At 35.5% G+C, this 12590-nt stretch overlaps 1 pseudogene; it reads right to left on the bottom strand.

The window, feature by feature from the left end:
- Positions 1 to 5206: 5206 nt before the first annotated feature.
- Positions 5207 to 5323, bottom strand: LOC145249931 (5S ribosomal RNA; annotated as a pseudogene).
- Between the last annotated feature and the right edge of the window lie 7267 nt (positions 5324 to 12590).

Genomic DNA, 12590 nt, shown 5'->3' with positions numbered 1-12590 from the left:
TCACAACATGGTACACGGTGGATTTAGCCACTTTCAAGAGCTTAATAATCTCTGAGTTTGTCCTTCCCGCGCAATGAAGCTGAATTATGGCCTGTCATTTGCTCATTTTTCTGAAAGTTTAAACAAAATTATTTTAATATTTTTGTTGAAAATAATTAGATTAATAGTTAGACTAAATACTTACTTTATTCGAAAAGAGAAAAAGTGATTTTAACAATATTTAATTTTAAAACTAAAAATGGTCCAAGGACTTTCTGTTCACCCTGTATATATATATATATATATATATATATATATATATATATATATATATATATATATATATATATATATAATAAAGCTTAATGTGTGTGTGTGTGCGTGTGTGCGGTCATGAATAGGCTCCTATATGGTTGACTATTTTAAAAAAACTGATTGCATATAATGATAGAAGATGTATCGAGACACAGGAATGGGTATGTTTGATCTGGCAGACCGGTGTTTCATTAAAATTGTGAGGTATGCATTCGCGCCTGGTCCACAAAGTATGGAAATAAAAAAATTTAAATTAAACAAAAACGTTTACAAGTGTGTTTGATATAGATGTACATAAGAATACTTTGATAAGTATGTTTTAACTTAAATAGGGATGGTATAAAATTGTGGGGTCTGTGTTAGCGCCTGGCCTCCATAGAATGGAAATAAACACAAACTTTGATAAAGACTTTTCATATCTATCTGTGTAAGTATACTTTGATAATTATGTCTCAGTTTGAAGAAACATGGTATGATAAAATTATGGGATGTTCGTTTACACCTGACCTCCATAGAATGGAAATGTGTCACAAAGTTTAACAAGGTTTTTTAATATAGATCCACAGAATATTGTGATAAGTGTTTCAGTGTGAACAGGTATGGTATAATAAATTATGGGGTTTATCTATTTAATTTTTACTTGCATCATATTTTGCTTTGGTTTTGATACCCCCGAATTCAACCCAAATTTACAACCCTTCCTTTTCATAACCTATCATACTTTCATAAATCAGAGTCCATTTTCTTTAGGCTGTTTTTGAATCCAGTCAACGACGGGTACTTTTGCTAGTATATATATATATATATATATATATATATATATATATATATATATATATATAGAGAGAGAGAGAGAGAGAGAGAGAGAGAGAGAAAGAGATAGATAGATAGATAGATAGATAGATAGATAGATAGATAGATAGATAGATAGATAGATAAAGATGTTTTTAAACTAGACCCCCATCTTCATTACTCTTGAGTTTCTGCATTTATTCACCGGAAAATACGCTTACAGACTTGATCAGCGTTCTTACTCATTTCTCTGACGTGAACACAAAAGAACGCACAAACGCACGCATCTAATCGCGTGTGCAGAGACGCACACACCGAGCAACACAAAAACACGTAATCACGTATGCATGGACGTGAATTGCCGTCGTCTTCTGCATATAATAATTCTTGCATATGCAATGACGATGCTTACCTTCAGCAATGGCTGACAGCTAACTTGACGAGTGGAATTGTTCTGGCGACTGTAATTTGCATTCAATAAATAACGTACAAGAAAAGAAATAATCCCTTCGGAATAAATACGGATGAGATGGGGAACAGAGAAAGGAAATGTGTGTGAGAGGAAAGGGAGTGGTGGAAAGAGAAAGGGGAGAAGGAAGAAAAGAAACACTGAGATAAGAAGTGAAGAAATAAAGACAATGGTATGAAGCAAAGAAAGAAAAAAAGAGAGAGGAGAAGGAAAGAGAGAGTAAGGACGGAGGGAAAGAAAGAGAGGCAGAAAAAGAAGGGAGACAAAAGGAAGGAGAAAGATAAAAGAGAGAATGAAAGAGTAAAAGGGAAAGAAGGAAAGAAAGAAATCAATGTAAAAGGAAATAAAACGAGAGAAAGGGAGAAGGAAAGAGGGAAAGAAAAGAATAACAAGAGAGAGAGAAAAAAAAAGACGGAAAGATGTTATTTACTTCCTTCCCACCGCAGGAAGATGTGACACAAGGTCATAAGGTGGCAGATAGTTAAGCCAGCTCCTCTGAAAGTGAAGCACTCTGGCCTATCAAAAATTGCTTGGGCAGCACCGTCAGCATTCACCTCATGCAGTAAACAAATAACTTAGTCCACCTAAAAGACCGTAGGTGGCGACGGCGGCCTGTGAAGGTGGGCCTCCTAGAATTGCACAGGGATGTTTCAGTTTTTCCTTAGTCAATAAGGGAAAAAGCCATTTCGAAAATGGTTTATAATCTGTTGGCGTTGGAGCTGAGTTCAACTAAATGGCGGCTGCAATGAAAAGAAATGAGAGAGAATAAATCGAATGAAAGGGAAAGAGAAAGGAAATCTATAAAGAGAGAGAGAGAGAGAGTCAGACAGACAGAGAGAGGGGGTGAGCCCGTGCGTAGTCTCTCTTCGTAAAAGAGAAGGGATGCAGGTAGGTCATTTTTCTGCAAAATAGAATCGCCTGCCAAATGATGACTGAAAAAAATATAGTAAAGAAAAATGAAATAACTTGAATTTCAATCTCTATTTTTAGAACAGTGATTGGAGAAGCGTCGTTGAAACTTACAAAAAAAAAGACTAAAAAATATAGAGAAAGAATATTTGAAAATATGTTTGGAATGGTTCGTTCCTGTTCGTTTCTATAATTGAGCTATTTTATGCACACTTTTGACAAAAACAAACTCAGAATTAAGACGAGCATACTGAATTGCAAACGAAAGATTTTCTTTTGAACGGCCTGTATTCGAATGTCAGCCACTATTATTGTTTGGTCCCCCGACATAAGGAGGGAGCACCTGTATATTCACCCTTGTCGGTTTGTCTGTTCCTCCGTTCGTCTGTCCGCACTTTTCTCAAGTTTTTGAAATTTTGCACAAGCATTAAACATGATATAAGTAAAAAAGTAACAATGAAATCCGGTTTCTCCCCCCCCCCTCCCCCGGGGTGTATTTTGGGTAAAAATGGCTGAAATTGGCACTTTTGTGTTTTATAAAATAAAAAAAATTGATGCCTTGGATTTTTATAAAACTTTCTGAAAAGTTGTAACTAACTGATTTCTGTATAATTTTGTTTGTCTATATAGGGGCTCTTTTAGGGCTAATAAAAACACTTCATTTTTGGGACTATTTTACTATATTTGTCCAAAATTTTCTGTGTATGTCTATTTAGCAGTTTTGCATGATGCTGAACTCAAATTTAAATATGTTAAGGCCTTGAGGACTTTTGGGATTAAATGGGGGGAGGCGAATGATGGACAGTCATTTCTTTATTTGCATGGTGTGGAACTCAAATTTACATATGTTAAGGCCTAAAACTGCACCATTTGTTCATTTTCACCAGGATTTGACGTCCCTTGGGGATTTTGGGGCTAAATGGGAGGGGGGCAATGCTGAACGTAGTCATTTTTTTATGCCTCGTTCATTGTGCACTGACGGGGGACCATGTACGCTTCACTTGTTTTATCCTTGGTATCATCTTTAAAGTTTATCCTGTGCTGAGGTTTCAATTTGGGAACTTTTGGCAGATGCAGAGTCAACGCTCTGTTACCACCATTTCCAGGCCCACCCTGAACCGAAGTGATAGTACCTGGCAGGGCCTCATCTATTGAAAAAATACATGCTTAAGAACATCGAGAAAAAAAAAAATTCCGTACAGATTCCCGAGTTCAACAAAATAGACCTGAAGAAGGTCAGAAGTTATATTGGCGAAACGTTATAAGCATAACACCCAAGATGAAAGCAGTAGATGCAAAATAGACTATAGACTTCATCTCAACAATTCTGAAACATAATGTTCCAATGATAATGTTCTGCTGAAACATGTTCCAATGATAATGTTCTGCTGGCCTGATTTCCAGTCGACTACAATATAGCCATCTTCAAGTCTAATATAAACAAGTTCTTGTTAAGCTACACCCTTCCCCCGTAAAGATACATTTTTCCCCAATTTCCACCACTATTAATATGCTGTTGTCTTAGTGACCACTGTACACTCATTAACCCTTATCCTCGAGTGGCCTTCGAGCTTTGATAAGAGATGACTCCCATGACTTAACCCGAGATGAGAACAGTACATCCAAATATATATTCTTAAACATGATGTCTTATCCTTAACACCACATGTATTGAGTACTCTTCCAGTTTATGACCCAATTTCAACATGACGACTGGGCTGATATTCATTTGCCAACACTTTCAATCCATTCCTTATTCTATGATTATTTTCATGGCAAGTGTTCGTTCGAGATTCAATCTTTAATTCCCCTTGCCAAACTTTCACAAAAGACACTCATCTACCTACAAACATTATCAACAATTTCCCCTCACTCTCTATCTATGCCTAAATCTAAACGCAAATCCCATGAACAAAGCTTCTTTCATAGAATCGTCGCCTGTGGAACTCTGTTCCGCTGGCCTGCTTTCCAGCTGACTTCAAGTCCAATCTAAACAAGTTCTTGTAGAGCCGCCTCCCCAAAAAGGTCTATTTTTACCAAATTTCCACCACTATTAATACACTGTTGACTCATTAACCCTTATCCTCGAGAGGCCTTCAGGCCCTGATAAATTTTGACTCTAATGTCAAAAAAAAAAGGTTTAATGCCGGTGGTTTTCAAATTCTCAGTGACGCAGTCAGTCTATCTTTTCTATGGGCGGCCTCTGGGATGAAGCTGTTTTCAATTTTTTTAGGCCACACACTATTATCCACATGCTGAAGATGGCCATATCTACACTCCTATAAATTGTTTTTTTTGTGTGTGTGTGTATTGATATTCATATTAAAAACCATTTTTTCTATTTATGTAAAAAGAAAATACAGTTTTCTTGTATACGGATCGTGGAATTGCATTCATCTGCAAAAGATCTAGCTAATTTTTTATATTCTTTTAAAAATTCATTTTAATTAATTCCTTATTAGTTTTTCGGTTTTCTCATGGGATGATCATCTTTAGTCAACTATTACGTGTAATTATATTCATGCAGATATTCTACATGATTCATAAAAAAAGACAAAAAAAAACAGGCTTCTTCAGTCTTGGACAGACGAAGGATACCCATGAAGGGTTGCCTGAGCGTGAAATTTTTGTGGCAGGAGGTGCATAATCTCCAACCACGCCTCTCCTGAGATGACATCGTTAAATACCTGTGGCAAGTGAAGTACAGAACGACTGGAAACAAATGTCCAGATAAGCGGAGAGAACATACAGCGCCTAGAATTCCCAAATGGGCACCCATCTGATACTAACCAGGCTCAACATTGCTTAACTTCGGTGATCTGACGAGAACTGGTGTGTCAACGCGATTATGCCGTATATTTATTATATATACTTGTGTAATATTTGTCTAAAAAGGTTATAGCAAAAACAAACCTCTTTCTATATATATTTATGTATGCCTATATACAATAGCGTCCTAAACTAAGAGACAAAATTTTAAAACCTAATATTTGTTAGAAATAACAACTGTGAAAAGCTGAAATGGTTTCTTCGCTGGGGTTCGATTAAACAGCCCTATTTCTTACAGTCGTCTAGAAACAGTCTGTCTTGACACATTAACACATGAGGTACTATTCATAACCCTTTTTAATTTCTGTGCAAGACTTAAAATGGTCTTTTAATGACATATGCTGTATTATTCGATCTCTTCTTGTAGAAGTTTTGCGGGGTTTGCCGGTTTCAAAACATTATTTTGTCAGTATCATTGTAGGATTTAACAACCCTGCCTACAACACTCTTGGAACGTTTCACTTTCTCTGAAATCTCTCTAATGGTGTGCTTTTCCTTGTGTAGCTTCACAATAACTTGTCTTACAGAGTAATCAAGTTTTTAGCGTTTCGCCATGGTGCTGGCTAATGCAACGTTTACAAATGACTAAGTAAGACTTATTCTTTAGAGAAAATCCAAAAATTTGAATATAGCATACCCTTTACATTGTTTTTCTTAATTTTGTCCCTTACTTTTGGACGTTCCTATTTTGAAAATAAAAAAATAATTGTTATAATTCCTTTTCTATCCTTTGCAAATGATTCAAATTTTAGTATGTTATACTATGGATGATAACGACTACCAGTTGTCAAAATTTCAGCTTTTCACAGTTGTTATTTCTAAGAAATATTAGGTTTAAAATGTTGTCCCTTAGTTTTGGACGCCACTGTATATATATTTGTTTAAAAATTTTGCCTACCAAACTTCTTTGGGCTACAGGCATGAAACTTAATATATACGATATTCGAACCCATGCAAAATTTTATATTTGGGTTGTAGCTGGCGAAAATCGGTGCAAAAGTGTGAAAATTTAGGAAATTAAATTTGTCAGGTGTGTGCTTGGTTTAATGTTACCACAGCATTTTAGAAATGCAGGGCAAATACTATAACAACTGGATGAGATGAGCAAGTGTAGGACCCTCTACTATCCTGAATGATTGCAGAAATTTGTATGAGAATAGCCAGATTGTTTTATGACTTGAAGCTTGACAAATCTCATGATAACCGAGTCAATCAACTTACAAGGGTACAGTAATAGTTGAATAAAATTTGTACAATGACAGAACTCAGAACTCAGAGAACCTGTGTGTGCTGTGGCGCCAAAACAGAATGGTCCTCAAATAAAGGCCATTCATCGATCCAGCAGTGTAAGAACAACATTTTATTTTACGAAGTTGGCTAACACATTAATAAATAAAGCAAAGGTGGAATCGGTATTTTGGAGTTGTACAGAACGTCAATCAATAGATCTAACCTCAGTGTAGTGGAAGTCTGTCACAGAAAATTGGAACAGGACTACAATGGATATAACTCATTTTGGAAATCAGTTATACCTGATAGTAATAGACTGTGGCCCAGCCATCTTGCCATTTGGATGCCCTTATCTAGCCAACACTCTGCTAGCATCATCAAGCAGTTGGAAATAGTGTGTTGTGAACAGAGGCTGCTAATTGATCTGCTTACTGACAATAGCACAGCGTTTTGCAGAGAAAGATTTACCAAGTTTCCATGGAATTGAGTGGACATGTACGAGTTCGATGCACCCACGAACCATCAGGAAATGGAATACTTAAACGATTCCATCATGCAATCAAACACATTGATACAAAAAACACGTTGCTCAATCTTGGATGCACTATATTGGCACAATGTTACGCCAAAACACAACAAAGCTTCGACTTCACTAACTAATGCAGCCCACACCTCTGAGATTTACATTAACGATATAGACGCAGCATTGGTGCCTGATACTGCAATTTATAGCCTATACATAGATGCTAAATCTGCGCAGAAAATGTACAAGTCAGCAATTATCATCGCCAGATAATTTAATACATATGACTTCAATTTCATAGAAATGGGATAAATTTGGAGTACTAAAGGATTTTTTGGCCCTCATAACTTAAAAGAGTTATGAGGACTCTTAGAGATTTGGGAATATTTCCATTGTCTTCCACATAAAATTTTGTACATACCATTTACATTTCATAAAAATTGGATACATTTGAATTTTTAAGAGGGTTATACCCTTATAGACCTCTTATGGGTGTATTTTGAGATACGGGTATACTTCTATTGTCCTCCCCGGTAAATGTTATGGGGTTGTCCACTTAAAGATTCAGGTACATTTCCATTTTCTTTGCGGAAAAATTTTACATAAGAATATAGTTTTAATTTTATTTTGATTCTCTACCTTTATTCTCTATAAGAAACACACGAACATTAAATACAAGCGCATATCTTGTGTATTGCACATATACAAATTTAAAGGATCCAACCAATTACAGAACAATTGTTTAGACTGATAAAGATGATGAAATGATGTTTGCTATTTTAAAAATTGCTGTCTTATATTTGATATGCTTTTCAATTTTGTTATTGGATTACAAACATTTGGTGAACAGAAGTTGGCGAAGAAAAGTAGATGAAAGGAAGTTTATAATGCGAAATTATTTTAAGATATCATAACACTAAAGCACAAAAGTTGATATGAAACCAATCAAAATGGAGGATAGAAGTATTTAGGTTAAATTAACATAGCAAATGCATTTCTCACGTAAACATTCATCAGGTACGTTGAAAAAATTAAATTTTGAAAATGTGGTATTTAAACTATAGTGTTCTAAAGAAAAATAAATCACAAATAAAAATTCTAAAGTGTTTTCTATATAACAAGCTATCACTTATCAAGGCCAAAAGGCCATTGAAGTATAAGAGTTCAAGAGTTTTTCAGCTCAACGTTGAGACACGGACTTAAAGACGTAATCTGGAAAGTGTTTGATTATTAGAGAGGATGGCTTATAAAGAATTAGTTTAAAATAGATAGAGCTCAAAATAGACTTCATAGCCTCGTAGGAGATGTCCTTTTCTCTTCCTTACAACCTTTATCTCACAGAAGAGATGTTGCGAGTTTGTCTCTGATGTATCGTTATTTTCATGGAAAGTGTTCGAATGAGCTTCAATCTATGGTGCCCCTCGCCAAACTTTCACAAGAAACACTCGTCTAGCTGTAAACACTATCAATAATTCCCCCCACTCTGTATCTGTGCCTAAACCTAAACGTAGATTCCATGAACAAAGCTTCTTTCTTAGAACTGCACGCCTGTGGAATTGTCTTCCGTTTTCCTGCTTTCCGGCTGACTACAATATGGTTGTGTTCAAGTCTAACGTAAATAAGTTCTTGATGAGCCGTTCCATATAAGTTATCAACTTTACCAAATTTTCATTACTAATGATTACTATAATGTCCAATTTCTACTGTACACTCTTTAACCCTTATCCTTGAGTGGCCTCTTGGCCTTGATAATGTGGTGATGCCTATGTAAAAAAAAAAAAAAAAAAAAAAAAAAAAGTTAAAACAAACTCAAAGGTATTTATGGGATTGAAATTTCAATATTTTGTAAGACGTCCTACTAATTCGGGAACTCTTCCATTGTCTTTCCCGGTAAATTTTACATAAGAATACACTTTTAGATTTCATTTATATTCGCTAACTTATTTTCCTATAGAGAACACACAAACATCAAAGACACACATGCACACATTAAGTTTTATATATAGAGAGAAATATATATGCTAGCTGTCTCGACTTGGCGTTGACCAATCGTATATATACTTTCATTTTTTTGTATGTTTTTAAAAGTCTGTTTTTTTTTCTTGTACTACAATATAAAATGAATAATGCAGTTGAAGGAGAAAAACAATTATAAATCAATTTATTTTCAGATTGGCTTAATAGTTTGTTTTTGTACTTATTTATTTTCTTATATTTGTTAAATCTGGAGACATGAGCAAGATCCACCCTTGGTATACAGAGAGGACGCAGAATAAATTTGATTCCTTCTTCTTTGTTCTACTTCCAAGTCATCCAGAATGGCGAATGGCGGGAGTGGGGGGAAAAAAAAAAGAACGAAATGTTTCTCCCTGATCCCCTGGGAGTAGTTGGGTAATTGGAAACAATTTATTGCCTTTTTTTTTTCTCTCTTCCCAAACTTTCAAAATTCATACTTTTTCGCACAGCCTGATATCCGTACCCCACTTCCCCCTCCCCCAGGGAATTGTCTTATTTAATCGCAAATAACTTGGCTTTATTTACATTTCATGTCACAAAATCATAGATTAAAAGCAAACCTGGTGCTACCTACCTCTGAACCTAAAGACGTTTGTAGAAATTTGTAGATTCTGATGCTGTATGAATTATTTGAATTATTATTCTCATATTTTTTGGTTCCATGCCATTTACTGCCCATTTTACATACTGACATATAGTGGACGGCTTTTAGAAATTGACTTCAAAAATGACATATCTCTGGCTAAGTCTTTATTTATCCCACTTTCTCTCGTTTTTCTGGCACACATCACCTTACACTATTCAGATCCAAAACTGCCATTAAAACCCACATTGCACATCCATCTCATCATTTTCACATCATTTCTTTCCATGCAACGCATGTCTCAACCTCTAATTGGCCATTTTTCTCTTCTATATATCATAACTTTATACACACATGTCTGATAGACTTAGTAATGTTCGGATGATTATTTCAAACATGATTTGAATATGATTTTAATCATTAAAAATTTATTATACACATGCTTAGCTCTATCTCACGGAATGTTCAGCTTGTATGTCTTTGTAAATTGATGATTAATCATTGTTGTAATTCCAAAGAGATTTTTCTGTTTCATCTGATTTGAAATACAAGAATATATATGTCTATTTTAGTAGACATTCCGACGAGTTATTTACAGGCGTCGATTCCATGGTCGAGTGGGAGAACTGCCGACTGTCAACATGACGGTTCTAGGTTCAATCCTTGGATTGGGAGAGATGCTAGTCTAGCGGCACTGATGAGTTGTGATACAACGAAACAGGACTGTATGTCGATGACTACAAATATATTTTAAGCCCCCCTCTTTGGGTAGAGCACTGTCGTAAATAATCTCACCCGCTACTTAATTGGCTGAAAATGCGAAGCTCGTTGTTTGTTTGTTTACGAACGGGCGATTTGAGCACTATAAAAGTGGTGGCAGGTGTCTATTTAAATAGACATTCCGACGAGTTGTTCACGGGCGTCGATTCCATGGTCGAGTGGGAGAACTGCCGACTGTCAACACGGCGGTTCTAGGTTCAATCCTTGGCTTGGGAGAGATGCTAGTCTAGCGGCACTGATGAGTTGTGATATAACGAAACAGGACTGTATGTCGATGACTACAAATATATATATATATATATATATATATATATACACACACACGCAGTATGGAATGATAAAATTGTCACTATAAAGAAAACAATGCAACAGCTTTATTTTAAAGCTTTAATTGAAAAAATCAATTCAGTTAGCTTGATTATGTAATAGAGCTGACATCTATTCAATGTAGCCGTCTTCAGCCTCAATCATCACTTCGATACGTGTCCGGAACTGCGAGCATGCCTTTTCCATAAGCTCTGGTGAGAGCTCGGCGAATACTTGGCAAATGTTGGAGATCAAGCAAGTTTTAGTGTTGTAGGAGGTCATGTTGGTGATGTTCTAGACGTATAACAAAACAAAATCATTTAACGGGTTCAAGTCGAGGAAGGAAGGGGGCCAGTGAGAGATGGTTACAAAGTCATAGCACTCCTTCTAAAACCACGTTTGGATCTCGTTGGACGTGTAGGCCGGCACCGAGTCCTGCTGCTACCCTCAGGGTCTGCCAGCAGGCACCTGATTGCACCAAGAGAATTACTATGCTCTTCAGCATATCCACGTATGCTTTGATGTTGACTTTCAAGCCGATTTCGAAAATGTGAGGTGGCATGATGTGGCCCTCACTTATAACAAAGCAAAAGACGATAACCATGACCGAAAACTTAGTTTTCATCACCCTGGGCAGGTTATTTGTGGCAATTCAGCGTTGTATTTTGAGGGTGCTGGAAATGGTCCTGTTGTCATAACTTGGATCGGTAGAGAGCATGGGTTGTATAGCGGCACATCTCCAATCTCTCTCATTGAACATTGTGTCACCTTCATATATAATAAAAAGCTTCTATCGCTCTTGAGAGCTGTACACAACTGACCAACTAGTAGATGGTCTGCAACAAAAAAAAAAGAAAACCAGTTTTTCATCAAACGGAAATGGAATCATTTCTTCTTTTCTAGGGCAACAATTTTATCATTTCACTCGGTATATACATACATTTCCAACTCTTGTTTCTGGTTTGAATATATAAAATGATCAAATTGTTGCCCTAGAAAAGAAGAAATGATTCCATTCTCGTTTGATGAAAAAATGGTTTTCGTTTTTTTGTTATATATATATATATATATATATATATATATATATATATATATATATATATATATATATATATATATAATTATTACTATAATTATTTTATTTTCAAAATACCTACTGTTTTATACTTTCGGGAATCACCAGTGCAGAGTATCACAATTCCCACCGGCCATGAGATTCAAACATGGCTATGAAGCCATCTCTGACTCCATTAGCAAGAAACAAATCCACACGGCCAACTTTAACCGCGCTAAATATCGTTTGAATTTAAATATTTATTCTCAAATGTCGGGATATCCGTCCATAGTGATCTAATGATTATAAGATCATGGTCTGCGCATGTGAGCTTAATTGACCGACTTTCATTTCAGTTTGTAAAGTGTTTAACAAAAAGAACCCAGTTCTTAAAGGGTCTGACATAATTATTACTATAATAATTATTCTTATATATATATATATATATATATATATATATATATATATATATATATATATATATATATATATATATATATATACATCATGGACTCTTTAACGTATGATGTTCACACAACTTCGTCTATTTAACCTTGTGTGTGATTCACAGATGACATTTCAGTTCAGTCAATAATCTACAAAGAGATCCACAAATTGTGTAAGAGTTTGGATTGTTGGAGTACATGGCTGCGACGGCAGACGATACTTTATTTCTTTCCTTTCTTGGTCGCAATTTGACAAAGTTTGAAGTTGCATTTTTCATAATACCATTTTTCATAATACCATTTTTCATAATGCCATTTTTCATAATGCCATTTTTCATAATACCATTTTTCATAATACC

This window comes from Euprymna scolopes, chromosome 28 (assembly GCF_053919585.1).
Source record: "Euprymna scolopes isolate OS-2025 chromosome 28, ASM5391958v1, whole genome shotgun sequence".
Lineage (NCBI taxonomy): Eukaryota > Metazoa > Mollusca > Cephalopoda > Sepiida > Sepiolidae > Euprymna > Euprymna scolopes.
The sequence above is the reverse complement of the archived record's forward strand: the minus strand, read 5'-3'. Positions and strand labels throughout refer to the sequence as shown.